At 40.3% G+C, this 14,930-nt stretch overlaps 1 protein-coding gene across 4 annotated transcripts in view; it reads right to left on the bottom strand.

Annotated features, from left to right (window-relative positions):
• The window catches only part of LOC126765381 (protein phosphatase 1 regulatory subunit 14B), a 47,950-nt gene that overhangs the window by 7,879 nt on the left and 25,141 nt on the right, over positions 1–14,930 (bottom strand). The window lies entirely within an intron of this gene.

Raw genomic sequence — 14,930 nt, 5'->3', positions numbered from 1 at the left:
TCGAATAATAATAATCGAAACAAGTAAGGAAGGGCTAAGTTCGGGTGTCACCGAACATTTTATACTCTCGCATTTACATACATATTTTTCAAATACCGTATTTGTGTAAAGTTTTATTCCGCTATCATCATTGGTTTCTAATGTATATATTATATAGAGAAGGCATGAGATGGAATTCAAAATAGCGTTATATTGGAAGAAGGCGTGGTTGTGAACCGATTTCACCCATATTTCGTACATGTCATCAGGGTGTTAAGAAAATATTAAATACCGAATTTCATTGAAATCCGTCGAGTAGTTCCTGAGATATGGTTTTTGGTCCATAAGTGGGCGACGCCACGCCCATTTTCAATTTTTAAAAAAAGCTTGAGTGCAGCTTCCTTCTGTCATTTCTTCCGTAAAATTTAGTGTTTCTAACGTTTTTTGTTAGTCGGTTAACTCACTTTTAGTGATTTTCAACATAACCTTTGTATGGGAGGTGGGCGTGGTTATTATCCGATTTCTTCCATTTTTAAACTGTATATTGAAATGCTTGAAGGAATCGACTCTATAGAGTTTGGTTGATATAGCTATAGTAGTTTCCGAGATATGTACAAAAAACTTAGTAGGGGGCGGGGCCACGCCCACTTTTCCAAAAAATTACGTCCAAACATGCCCCTCCCTAATGTGATCCTTTGTGCCAAATTTCACTTTAATAACTTTATTTATGGCTTAGTTATGACACTTTATAGGTTTTCGGTTTCCGCCATTTTGTGGGCGTGGCAGTGGTCCGATTTTGCCCATCTTCGAACTTAACCTTCTTATGGAGCCAATAAATACGTATACCAAGTTTCATTACGATATCTCAATTTTTACTCAAGTTACAGCTTGCACGGACGGACGGACAGACGGACGGACAGACAGACATCCGGATTTCAACTCTACTCGTCATCCTGATCACTTTGGTATATATAACCCTATATCTGACTCTTTTAGTTTTAGGACTTACAAACAACCGTTATGTGAACAAAACTATAATACTCTCTTTAGCAACTTTGTTGCGAGAGTATAAAAACGGTTACAAAACGGATATTCGAATAATTGGTTTTCAGGTTATTCAAATTATTTTAAGAGCCCTAATGTACACTATAATTTACGTGAACATGTTCTATTTTCAAGATATGAGCTTATATCTCTTTTTTTGGGTATTGCAAAAGTTATGTTTTAGCTAGGTTTTAAAGACGGATCTATTTGAATAAATGTTGTGAAAATACCTTCCACATTTTTGTTTATATGAAATTAACTCAAACAATTAAGAAAGGGCTAAGTTCGGGTGCAACCGAACATTTCATGCTCTTGCAACTTGCATTAATCAAAGCTTATGATGTAAAACGTCAACCAGAGGATCGGAATCTTAGCAATTTTATATATGCATACACCATATATAACTTATACACTCACCTACATATGTACTCGGCATAAGATTTGTTAGAAAAACGTTAAACATAGTCATTATACAAAATCAACCGGATGTTCGAAAGTCCTGGTAATGGTTATATGGGGGCTAGGTCAAGTTTTCATCCAATTATATCCATTTTAGGCCCAATAATATACTGTTGTATATATAAAGTACGTTCTGAAATTCTCACTGAGATAACTAAAATATTGGCCGATATATCCAGCACAAAGTCAACAGGAAATTCTAAAATCTTTATATTAGGTATATTGGGGCTCTGGGAAGTATTGACCCTGTTCCCCCCATTTTGGACCCATTTGGATTGTTTGAATTTCTATTGCATATCTCACACATTGGCCGATATCTTCGAATAAGAGTCAACTATAGGTACTGGGGTACCGAATGTAACTAGGGTCTTGAACAGATTTGGTTGGATTTGAGCAATTTTTTGTCATATGTATGTGTATGCCACCACTAAAGGCTATATTTGTGCAAAGTTTAATCCTGTTATATTAATTGCTTCTTGATTTCTGTACTGGAAACTGAACGAATCAAGTGGAATTTAAAATTGTGCTATATGGGAAGTAGGCGTGGTTGTTGTTCGATTTCGCTCATTTTCACAACGTGAAACCGTTATATGGGGAGTGTGTTACAGCGATCCCCTGTGCCAAACTACGGTAGTATATCTTAATTTAGTGCTTAGTTATCGCACTTTATGTTTTTCGATTAATCGCGATTTATGAACGTGGCAGTGATCCGATTACGTCCATCTACGAACTCAAATTTATTTTTTGGACTAAGGAACCTGTTTACTAAGATTGATCAAGATATTTCAATTTTTACGCAAGTTACAGTTTGCAACGACGGACGAACAACAAGACATTCAACCGAATTTCAACTTTTCTCGTCACCCTGATCATTTTTATACATACAGTGGATTCGCGATAATATAAACACCCTAAATTATGAACCCCCGAAAATATGAACACTTTTTGGCTACCATTGACTACTCTAAAATATGAATTTTGGACAAAAGCTCTAAAATATGAACAATATTGTTGTCAATAACGAATTTAAAGCGCTTTGTAATTTGAGGAATTCCCTAGTTATTCGCATTCAATATGCATGTACATACATACTATGTATTTACCCATCGCTCGAAAATGCTTACAGGTGCTCATTACAGGGTTTGATTTTGTCTACGTCAGTCGTCTGTAAGAATTTTTAAGTGTTTTTGGTTGGTGATTGCACGCAAGCATAAGTGCCTCTCTATTTTCTTAAGAAATAATCAAATGTAAATAATTTTGAAACATGCACACAAAAAAGCATACGTTTCTGACTTTAAGAGACAAATCCGATATTTTGGAATGCTTACGAAAAGGTGCAAGTGTTGCAAATTTAGCAACTAAATATGGAGTGGCAAAGTCTACAGTATGTGGAATAAAGAAAAATAACGCTATCCTTAAATGTGTTAACGATACATTTATGGGTCCTGGAAAAAGGAAAACTATGCGTCCATCAGAGTATCCAAAATTGGAAAAATCGTTGTATAGATGGTTTTTGCATATGAGGGACAAAAAACTCCCGGTGAGCGGACTGATGATAAAAGAAAAGGCGAAGGTGCTTCATTGTACAATTAAAGAAAATTGCCTTGACTTCAATGCCAGTGATGGATGGCTCCAAAATTTCAAAAAGAGATATGGCGTTCGGTTGCTCCAAGTTTCTGGGGAAAAACTATCTTCACAGCCCCAGTTGGTCGATCCATTCAAAAAAGCTCTAAAGACGAAAATGGAAGAGATTGGTTTAAGTCGGGAGCAAGTTTACAACGCCGACGAATCCGGTTTATTTTGGAAACTTTTACCACAAAATTCGTATGTATCATCATTAGAAAAAACAGCCCCAGGAGCAAAGATGGAAAAGCTAAGGATAACATTTTTGTGCTGTTCAAATGCGGAAGGATCTCATCAACTCGAGCTCCTTGTGATAGACAAGGCCAGAAACTCCCGTTGTTTTAAGGGGTTTGACTGCCCTGTTCATTATAGACATTCAAAGTCCGCTTGGATGACTGCCGCTATCTTCAAAGATTGGTTCAATCGTTCATTCACCAAAATGCAATCAGGATTACAAAATTTTATTACAGAAACAGTCTTTTGGCTTCCGTTGCTGCAACAGGATGTGACTTGCTAGAGTCTATGAAGCAAATTTCACTTAATGACGCTATTATTACCCTTGAATCTGCATGGAATAAAGTGGATGAGGCTGTGCTATCAAAATGCTGGAACAATGTTTTGAGTATGCTTGAAAATCAAGAAGATCCTGAAGATGAAATTCCTTTGAATATCCTTCGAAGGAACTTGAATATGAATGTGGGGGACTTGGAGGAGAGCGCAGCCAATATTTTACAAAACTTGAGACCTGAGGTTTGTTTTATCAGAAACGTAAACTCAAAAAAGTTGTATTTACTACATATTTATATTCACTGCAGATTGGAATCACTGCTTGCGACGTTAGAGAATGGAACGAGGATGCTATTGAATTCAATGAAAATGAAATACAAGAAATATCCGACGAAGACGACTATACTGTAGAGTAAGACGATTACAGCAAGAGAAGCTATTGACATATTTAATAATGCTGTGGAATGGGCTGAAAGTGAAATGGTTGAAAAAAAGGGACTAAATGTATTAAAGAACCTAAGGGAAAAAGCAGTTTTTAAGGTGGTTGACAAAAGAAACAGCAAAAGAGGATTACCGATTTTTTTCCAAAATGAGCTTCAACTTTTTTATAAAATTAAAATATGTATAATATGAAATTATATCCAAACTGTTCTGTTTGCATGCAACATTGTTTTACTTGTGTAACGAAAAAATTAATAAAACAAGTTTATTTTGAAGTTTAAAATAAAAAAAAATTTAATTTAATACTACATTTTTTCGTTTTTGCACCTTTCGTAAATATGAACAATCTCGCAAATATTAACAGTCCTGTTTTTAATTAGTTCATATTATCGCGAGTCCACTGTATATACAACCCTATATCTATCTCGTTTAGTTTCATGTGATACGTACAACCGTTAGGTGAACAAAACTAGTACTCTGTAATAACTGGTTGCAAGAGTATAAAAATGCACTTTAAAATTAGCGTCATTTAAATATGAATATATTGTATTGTTGTATTGTGAAGGCAAGTCCGTTTAGACGAATTTAATAAAATTGTTATTTGTAGGACCTAAGACATATTTGGGATGATTTCAAGTCTTTTTTGTGAATATGGGAAAAGTCTATGTCGAAAAGTCCAAAACTGAAAGTTTCGCCTTTATGCGCGAGCTATTGCTTCCATAATTAATAGAAGTGCAAACATCGTCTACATCTTTTTACGGAATCCGAAGTCATATGGAAAAAATTTGAAAGGCAGACAAAAAAAGGTGACCGCAGAAGTAGAATAATTATTTTTTGAAAACACCTTCAAAATCGACTAACTCTGCAGCAAAAATAAAAGCGAAAAGTGGTTTCACTGCCAGTTTTTCTCACTGTGAAAAAAAGTAATAAAAACACCTCTAAATGCTCAAAGGAAGGAGACAAGCAGTTTTGCAGCGTTCACATGTATTAGAGAAATGAATGGAAATCGATCGTGTTTTCGGATGATCCCATTTCCTTGGACTACTTAAAAAGCTTTTATAATAGCCTTCCGAACATAATTTTTTCAATTATCCTAAATAAATTACTAAATACTAAAAGAATTAATTTGTAAAACTTTAATATATTATTTACACTTGTATGGTTAATCTAAATAAATTATTGTATTGAGACTACTGTATCATTGAAGGAACGCAAATTTAAAAGCACTTTTTTTTAGTTGTTCATTAAAACACAGTATATACAAGTATACAGAAATATGAAAGGCATATTCACAACATTTGTTCAAAATAGATCCGCCTTTAAAAGCATACTTAAACGGAGCTTCTTTGACGTATAAATGAGGTATGGATATAAACGTGTATTTTAATCATACACTTATAGTTGAATAAATTTCCTCGAAACGATTTGCCAAAATAAAAAATAACTCAACTCTTTTTAATAGAGGTGGTCAAACATTTTAGATACGTAGCCACAAGACAACAACATCAATAATAAAAAAGAAAGTGTTACATTCGGGTGTAACCGAACATTTTATACTCTTGCAACTTGCAAGGATCAAAGACGCCTTCAGGTGTTGGCAAAACTATATATTATACAAGTAAGAAAGAGCTAAGTTATGGTGCAACCAAACCTTAGGGTCTTTAACGTCAACCAGAGGATCCGAATCCAAGAAATTATATATATATATATACTACAATATATAACTCACTGACGGACATATCCAGTAAAAGGTTTGTTAGAAAAACGAAAATGGGAGTTGGGGTAGATCGACCAGGTGTTATCTATTTTTGCCAATAACATCTCCTACTAACATGCTACAAACTAAAAAAATGATGGTTTCGTACAGTAGCTTACATAAATCACCAAATACTACATATATTATATGTGAAGTAAAATCAGCCGGATTTTCGAAAATCCTAATATTAGTTATATGGGGTCTAGACCAGTGGTCGGCATTTCTTAGCACAATTGTGCAAACTAACTTCACACGTACGCTTACGCTCTATTGGTCAGTCGTTGTCGGTAATTTCAAGAAACGTGCAGAATGACGTTACGCAAGGTCACTCTGGATTATCGGGAGAACTCAAGCCATTCGTCTGCTATGTGGTTTCTGCGAAATTCTCCTAGCTTGTAGAGCTGTGCATTGTGTTATTTGATCAGAAGCATGCAGACCTCTCTATATAGGTAACGGTTTGCAACATAGTAGTATGTTGCCAACAACGTTTCTTTGTCCATTTCTCAGGAGCTGCTGACTATTACTTGAGGATTTTGTTGCGGCCTTAAAAGCGGTCATATGTATATGGAGTGAAGAAGCTTAGGCGGTCAAATGTAACGCAAAACATCCTAGGTTTGTTAGTAGCTGGAATTATAACGCCATCGACTTAGATTCAGTCTTTACTCCTCTGTCCATTTCGTTGATATGGTCGCTATGCATTTAGTGGGGCATGGTGTTAGGCTCGTTGCCAAGAAAAAGCGAGAAAGATCGGTGAAACAGCTGTTTACTTGCGAATAAATACCATCGATTCCACTGTATGACGTCAATATCGTACAATGATCTGTATATGAGGTATGGGAAATTCCCTGTGGTGGTTAGGGAAGTCTCTCTCCCTTTAAAGCGAAAATTTCATAGGAAGTACTTTAGAATATTCTCTTGGCTTGAAGAAAAAGAAGCTAAAATTAATTGACCTCTAAGTTGACCAATGTTTTAATGATTATAAAAATTGGCAGTTTTGCAACAGATTTGGGAGGATTATGGTAAATAAAGATTTTTTCAAGTTGTAACATAGCTCAGAATGTGCATATATTTCTACTGAATTAATGAATTCGAGCCAAATGTCAGCTAGGAGGAATGTTAGTTTGTTTCCGCGCAACTTAATTTGCTGGTTGTGATTTTTATCATTTTGCATATTGTTCTTAAAAAACTGTCACAAAACTCCGGTAATTAAGAATGAAAGCGGGAATTATAAATTGTAAACAACTTTCTTTGCCTATTTTATGAAATCTTTTGCGGTTATCAGAGATAATTTAATACTACCAAATTTTTGATCCGGAAGGTTTCCGGTTATAAGGACTGTCCGTAATGGTGAATTTCTATGTATGTATATAGCATCAAGTTAACTTTAAGTTTATATATGAGGTAATACTATTCACTCCCCACAATATTCTATTTAGGATCTTTTTCTCAAAGAAAAAACTTTGATTTGAATGTAAAAATTCTTTGGTTACCTTGACTTAAGTATATAAATACGCCGCGGAGAATAATAAGCAAGCATTTAAGATTAAACATTTTACGAAATTCATTGCTCATAGTACATATCGTGAAAGTACTTACTTTTTTGCCAATGAACACGTGTACCAAGTGTGACTTATTACAATATTGCCACGGAGCGCACATTTAACTAAAGCTGCCATTTTAGCACTTTGTCACTATTACAAACCATAAATAACGGATTAAATGAGTACCTTTAATATTTCCTATATATTGACCAATAGATGCGGTAGTCAAACAGAAGTTCGAAAATATTTCTTCTTGCTATATGGGCAAGGGAAGTATTTACCCGATTTTATCGACAAGGCAGAAGGTCTGCCTTGAATACTTCTAGATGATACAAAAAACCGTTAGACGAACAAAACTATTTTCTCTATTTTGCGAGAGAATAAAAATGTAAAGTGTATCGTATATTGTCGGTTTATAACATCTGAAGAGGGGGATGTAGTGCAGGTCGCCTCCACGCTGGTGCTTCCTGGGTAACGCAAAATGGCCTGCGGCCTTCACTGCCTTACAACTCCCTAGATGATTTTCTGGCATTGAACTGGCTTTTAGAGTAGGAAAACTTTTCTGGATATGTTAGAACCCTGAGCTGGTGGTGGCGGCATTCTGGCACCTGAGTATGATGGGGTGACACCAATCAGATATGGCTGTCGGGCTAATGTCGAAACTGCCTCCGTCCCGTTAAAACCCTGGCAGGCCTCAGAGTACGTTCCCATTCAGGTATCTGAGCAGTATACTAGCACGCTTGAGTGGGCCAAGAAGGTGCTAAGTGAGAGCGAGGCCGATAGGTCACGACTCGAAACGAAGAGACCTGAACCAGCGGTTAAGCGGCAAAGGTCGCACGAGGGAGAAACCTTCCTTGGCAAAAAACCGAGAACGGGGGCTGCGCCAACCTTCAGCGAAATCGCTAAAATTGCTGGTGCAAAAGTACTTGGTGTGCTCGACAGCAGCAGGGAGGACGGTGCTATCTCCCACGAAGAGTGGTAGAAAGTAGCGGCGGCTATCTCTTCAGTCTTCCTCAAGATGATTAAGGAAAACCCTGGGCTGCCCCCAAAATGTGTAAGTGCCGGTTGGCACCATGGGCTGCACAAGCTGACTAGATGTGCCGATGAAAGATCGGTCGTCCTATACAAAAAGGCAGTCTCTCTGGTGGGGAGGTTTGAAAGGGAGCCAGACTGGAGGTAGTGGAAAAAGAGGATCTTCCTCTTCGCCTTAGGCCTCGTATCTGGCAGCCAGCCGAACCGTCCACTGCGAAGGATATCGATGAAATCCTCAGATACTGCAACCCCTCATTTCCCGCGCATGAATAAAGGGTTATAAGGCTGATAATGCTTAACGCGGAGTCCATCGGTACTCTCAGCAAAACCAAGGGAGCCGTCAGTTATGGTAGTACTGAAGGTACTCCCAACGGATGCCAGGGCTGATGGCACCCAAGCTGCAGATGCGGGGGAGAAAGCAAAAGGCGTTAGGTCGGACGTGGCGAGTTCTGGAGGCGGTTCGTCGATCGGGGACTGCGTCTTCAGCCGCGAACAATTGTTTGAGGAGGTGAGGGTCGATCACGACTTGAGCGCTGAACTGGCCCTCCTAGAGGAGAGTCTGAAGGATGAAATTCCTCCAGATTGACCTCCACCACGCAAAGGCGGCCTCCGCCAATCTACTGCTTCGTCTGGAGCAAGACGAAGCCGATGTGGTTCTTATCCAGGAACCTTGGCTAACTGGTAACGGGACCTCTGGACTGAAATAGAGCCTGTATCCTGGTCAGAAACGAACTAACGGTATTTCTTTTACTTAATTTCAGCAACGCTGACGTAGTGACAGCAAAACTGGAGTGCGACACCGGAAATGTCTGGCTTATCTCCACGTATATGCCTCACGACGATGAGGTGGAGCCACCTCCCGTATTGCTAACGAGGACCTTGGCTGAAGCGTCCCGGAATGGTGCCGATGTCATCATCGGTTCGGATGTGTTGGGAATGTGACCGCAGGTAGGGAGGAGGTTCTCGACCTCACCCTCATCCTCAAACTGGAGGGTCATCGATGACCACTCCTTTTCTGATCATAGACGAGTCTAGTCCACGGACTGGGAAGGTTACCGCAGGAGGCTTCGGCAAACTCTCCCACGCGCACCGGGGGTGGACGCGTTGGCCACCACCGATGTGGTGGAAGGGTGGCTGAAGCGTCGGCGTGCAACACTGCCGGAGAGCTGTCATCAAAATACCGAAGGGCGGAAACCTGGTGGACTTTGGAACTCTCGAAATTAGGCGTCCTGTAGACGCTTATTTAACAAGGCCCGTAGTAGTGTCTATCTGACGTTTGGGTCCTGTATAAAACAGTCAAGTCCGAGCTAAGAAGGGCAAAGAGGATCGTGGAAGAGCAGAAAAAGGAAAGGAAGAGAAGGAAAAAGTAGAGGGCTGTCACGAGTCCTCTAGATTCAGGCGCATTCTCGCAAAAAACCTTGTGTCCCTGGGGTATCTCAAGGATGTAAATGGGAAGTGGGCGCTGAGCAGTGAAGAGACATTTCAGATGCTCCTTGATGCTCACTTCCCTGGTAACACGTCCTCTGCGGAGGTATCTCTCGGAGCATTGCCTGCTGACTGCACGGCCTTTGTCGACCTTCTGGATGAGCGACACTTGACTTGGGCTTGGGTTCAAGTCCCCGGGACCGGACGGCATCGTACCAGCGCAGCTGCAGCAGGCTGTTAAAGAATCATGCGGCTGGTTGGCACCGATCTATGCGAACTGTATCAGATTAGGTTACATCCCGGGGGCCTGGAGACGAGTCAGAGTTGCGTTCATCCCGAAGGTTGGCAGGTGCTCCCACGTCACGGCCAAGGATTTCAGGCCCACCAGCCTCTCCTCCTTTTTACTAAAAACTTTGGAAAGACTGCTGGACTGGTATTTAAGAACGCGTATTCCGAGAGACTATCTATCAGGAGCGCAACATGCGTATCGTAAAGGAAGGTCAGTGGACACTGCCCTGCACACTATCATGTCGTGGCTTGAGGAAGCAATTGAGGCTAAGGACTTCGCTGTTGGGACCTCCTTGATATTGAGGGAGCTTTCAACAATGTCCTGCCAGTCGTAACTGCTCTGGACGGTCTTGGGGTTTAATCGAACCTCAAGCACCTCATTTTCAGTCTTCTGTGCGAAAGAGTGGTCGAAACAGAATGGGGCAGCGCAAGCGCGCGGCGGAGTGTGAGCAGAAGAACCCCCCAGGAGGGGGTTCTTTCTCCTCTTCTATGGATCCTAGTCGTTAACGACCTTCTCAAAAAACTAGTGGATCTTGGCTGTCAGGTGATTGCCTATGTAGGCGATGTACGCACTTATGGCTAAATAGGGCGGTCGGAAGTGGACTCGCCATCAATCCAAATAAAATAGAAATGGTTTTATTTAGTAGCACATAAAAGATCCCTGTGGCACCGTTGCTGCAAGTGGGAGGTATTCGCCTGCAACCGGCGGATACAGTGAAGTCTTTAGGGCTCATCCTGGATAAGAAGCTTTCACGGAAGCCGAATATCGAAGAGAGCCAAAAAGGCATCGATTGCCCTATACTGCTGTAGAAGAGCTATTGGCAAGAGGTGGGGCCTTTCACCGAAAGTGGTCCTCTGGTTCTATGACACCGTAGTCAAGCCCATAATGATCTATGGAGTCTTTATGTGGTGGAGGGCTTTACAGAAGACCACACTTGCAAAGAAACTTGAGAGCGTTCAAAGGGCTGCGCTCATCAGTATGTGCGGTGCCTTAAAGTCCACACCAACTATTGCACTTAATGCAATTCTGAACATAACGCCGGTGGATATTACCGGAAGGTGTATGGCCGCAAAGGTGGGTATTAGGCTCAGGCAATCTGGGTTCCTAAAGAGCGTGTATCTGAACACTCGGATATCTTCACAGGCTTTGACTGCATACCAGATCATCTGGATCATGGAGTCGCCATATCGAACTTCGGCGGCTCCTTCTCTGCCCATATACCGACGAGGGAGATTTGGGAGGGAAGAAGCCGTTGAAGGAGAGGGGCATTAAGCTTCTTTACGGATGGGTCAAAGCAAGGGGGGAAGGTTGGTGGAGAGGTCTACTGTCGGGAGCTCTGCATCAAATCCAGCTTCAAACTTCCCGACTATTGCAGTGTCTTCCAGTTTGAGGTTGCAGCCAGCAAGGTAGCAGCAGATTTGCTGCTCAGGAGAGTGTCTACCTTCAGAGAAGTGTCTATTCACTCAGATAGCAGAGCGGCGATACTAGCCTTGAACTCATTCACAGCGCGTTCAGGGTTGGTCGGAGAGTGTCTGGCGTCACTGTCTCTGGCGGCGAGAGCTTTTATTTAAGACTTGTATGGGTGCCGGGCCACAGCAGAATCGCAGGTAACTGCAAAGCTGATGAGCTAGCAAGGAAAGGCACCCTAGAATCGTTATCGGTAGAATGGGAACGGATCGGTGCTCCTGCATCCTCTTGTGTTCTACAACTGGATAGCTGGGCCTCGCGGCTGCTTGGTCAGCGCTGGGCCAGCACTAGTACCTGCGCGATCGCAAAAGCCTTTTGGCCCAAGATAGATCGCAGGAGATCTAGTGAGCTCTTTTCTCTCAGCAAAGCTAGCCTCTCATTAGTGATGGGGCTCTTGACGACCCACTGCCCTATTGGCATACATGCTGTAAGACTGGGAATCTTACAGGACGCCGCATGCAGAAGCTGCTTGGAAGAAGAAGCGGTAGAAACTAGCCAGGACTTCCTTCTTGACTGCCCTGCTTTTGGGAGATCAAGACTTAGACACTTGGGGTCACATACCTTCAAACATCCCACCGATCTGGCGGGCGTAGAAATTAAGCGCCTTTGCAAATTTGTAATGGCTACTAAGCGGTTTGCTGATCTTTAAGTCCGAACACGGGAGTTCTATTTTCAATGGCTTCACAAAAGACTACATTAGTCCACGTGCGATCTCTGATCAGCCATCTAACCTAACCCAACCTAACCTAACATCTGAAGAGATAGGTATTGCAAAAATTCTAGGCTAAGCCGGAACACTGATATGCCGACATAAGTCCGTTATTTTGATATCTGTAAAGTGCTAAAACTAAGTCACATATTCAGATAAAAAAGTGTACTTCAGTACAGAACATCGAAGTAAATAAGGATGTCTGTGGCCCTCTTAAAGCCTTAATGTTCATATGTATAGTGCCGGAACAAAACTTTGTAAAATGTGGACTTTTGTGTATGTTGTTGCCCTTCTAACTATAAAATTCGGAGAATCATATACACATAACAAATGTTTTGAACAAACTCGAAACTCGCATATTTTTGTCCGAAATCTAATTGAGACGGTTGTTTGTATCTGCCAAAACTACAGTTGAAATCCGGATGACTGTCTGCCCTTAACTGACAAAATAAATACATCAGAGACATTAAATATCATTATCGATATGACACAGAAGAATTTTGTAATAGTCAGAACCAATTTAGCACGCCTACGTTTGATATACAGCAATTTATAATATAGCAATGTCAGAGGAATGTCTCGTACCAAATTTTGTTAATCTCGAATATGTGACTTCGCCTAAAAGTGGGCGGTACCTCTCCCGTCGTACAAGCTTCATTAACCCCGGCCCCGGCTCCGTTAAAAGCATCTCATACCATCTCGGCGATAAAATTTTATGTCTCTGGCGTATATAGTCAATTATTTATCGCGCTTTTAGTAATTTTTAACAGTACCGTTATATGAAGAGTGAGGGAGGTTATCATCCGAGTTTTTCCCTTTTCACACTACCGACAGTGTGACTTCGTACAATATTTGTGCTATGCACATTTGGTTATTGTAGCTTTAGTGGTTTAGGAGATATGTACATTAAAATTACTAGAAAGCAGGGCCACGCCCACTTTTTCAAAAATGTTTGCCCACAAAAGCCCCTTGCTGCTGAGGTCCCCTGTGCCAAATTAGAGTTTTATATCTTACTTTAGTTCTTAGTTATGGTACTTTATATGTTTTTGATTAATAGCATTTTGTGGGCCTGGTCCGATTACGCTGTAGTAACATGTTGCAAGAGTATAAAAATCAATGAAGGTAATGGAATTGAACATTGTATAAGAACTGGGTTTAAAGTAAGCTATGTCACATTCAACAATTGTCGAAGGGTTAATGTAATACCATGAGCAAAAAGTATTAAAGATTTGTTCATAATTTTAAAACTCTTAATTTATTTTTTAAATCTATGTCATCCCGCTCAAAATAAACCCTTGGCTTCAATACACTTCTGCCAACTTTTTTTCCAATCCTCGAAACAATTGTTAAAGTCAGTTTCCTAATAGGCTTCAAAAAAGCAAGAGTTGTCGGTCATAATTCCAGACCTATTTTACGAATAGCCTTACGCATATGGCGCATAACAGTTAAATGATATTCCTTGTTGACATTTTGGCCATTCGGAAGGAATTTGGAGTGCACCACACCTCGAAAACTGTCAACATAACCTTGATTTTTGACCAGCCTTGATGTGATTTTTCGGCTTCGGCTCAGCTTTACCACGATATTCGGCTGACCGATCGTCTGTTACCGAATCGTAAGCATAGATCCAAGACTCATCGCCAGTTATAATACGTTTCATGGCATCCTGGTAGTCGGATATCACTGTTTCACAGACGTTAACGCGACGTTGGCTTTCCGAAAAATTTATTGAATTTGAAACCAATTATGCTTTCACTATTCTTAGGCCCAAATGATCTTTCACGCTGCCAGTAGATCTCTGACTGTTAACCGTCGATTTTCAACCACCATTTCCTTTCTTTTATTGATGTGTTGATGTTTATGGTCATCATGGACATGGTTCATCATCAACGCGTTCTCCACCCTCTTTGAATAATTTGTACCAATCAAAAACACTTGCTCGCGACAAAACATTCTGAGCGTTTCGGCACCAGAAATTTGATTCCGCTCGCAAAAATTAATATAATTTCACTCATCGTAAAAATCGCCGAATTCACTTTAAGTAAGTATGTAATTCAGAAAGACAAGCGTATACTAAACACTAATGATTATTTTGATACCAACCTAGAAAAAAATATTTCCACGAATGGGTTTTCACGCGAAATTTAAATTAAAAACTCTTGCTATTTTTTTGCCCGCAGTAGTGGGCACACATAAAGAGATCATGACATCTTTCAGCACTTTCTCAAACGGTATGAAAATGGGTGAAATCGTATAATAACCACCCCCACATCGCATATAACGGTTATGTTGAAAACTGCTAAATGCAAGATAAGTCGTTGAGTAAATGCGCTAGAAGCACTGAAATGTTTATTTGGTCTGTACAATGAATCACATTAGGGAGATATATATGTATTTATATGGATTGAAAATTTTTGGAAAAGTGAGCGTTGCCTTAATTAGATTAATATACATATCTACCAACTCACTGAAGCTAAATCAACACAAAATGCTCGGGAAAAAATCTTTTCGAAATCCCTTTATACGGTGTGAAAATAGACGTAACCGAGTTATAAACCCTCCCCCTCTCCATAAAACGATTATGTTTAAAATTACTACAAATACGATAACTCAATAAATAAATGAGTAGTACCCGAGATGATGAGAAAGGATTTTATT

This window comes from Bactrocera neohumeralis, unplaced genomic scaffold, assembly GCF_024586455.1.
Source record: "Bactrocera neohumeralis isolate Rockhampton unplaced genomic scaffold, APGP_CSIRO_Bneo_wtdbg2-racon-allhic-juicebox.fasta_v2 cluster10, whole genome shotgun sequence".
In the NCBI taxonomy this organism is placed as follows: domain Eukaryota; kingdom Metazoa; phylum Arthropoda; class Insecta; order Diptera; family Tephritidae; genus Bactrocera; species Bactrocera neohumeralis.
The sequence above is the reverse complement of the archived record's forward strand: the minus strand, read 5'-3'. Positions and strand labels throughout refer to the sequence as shown.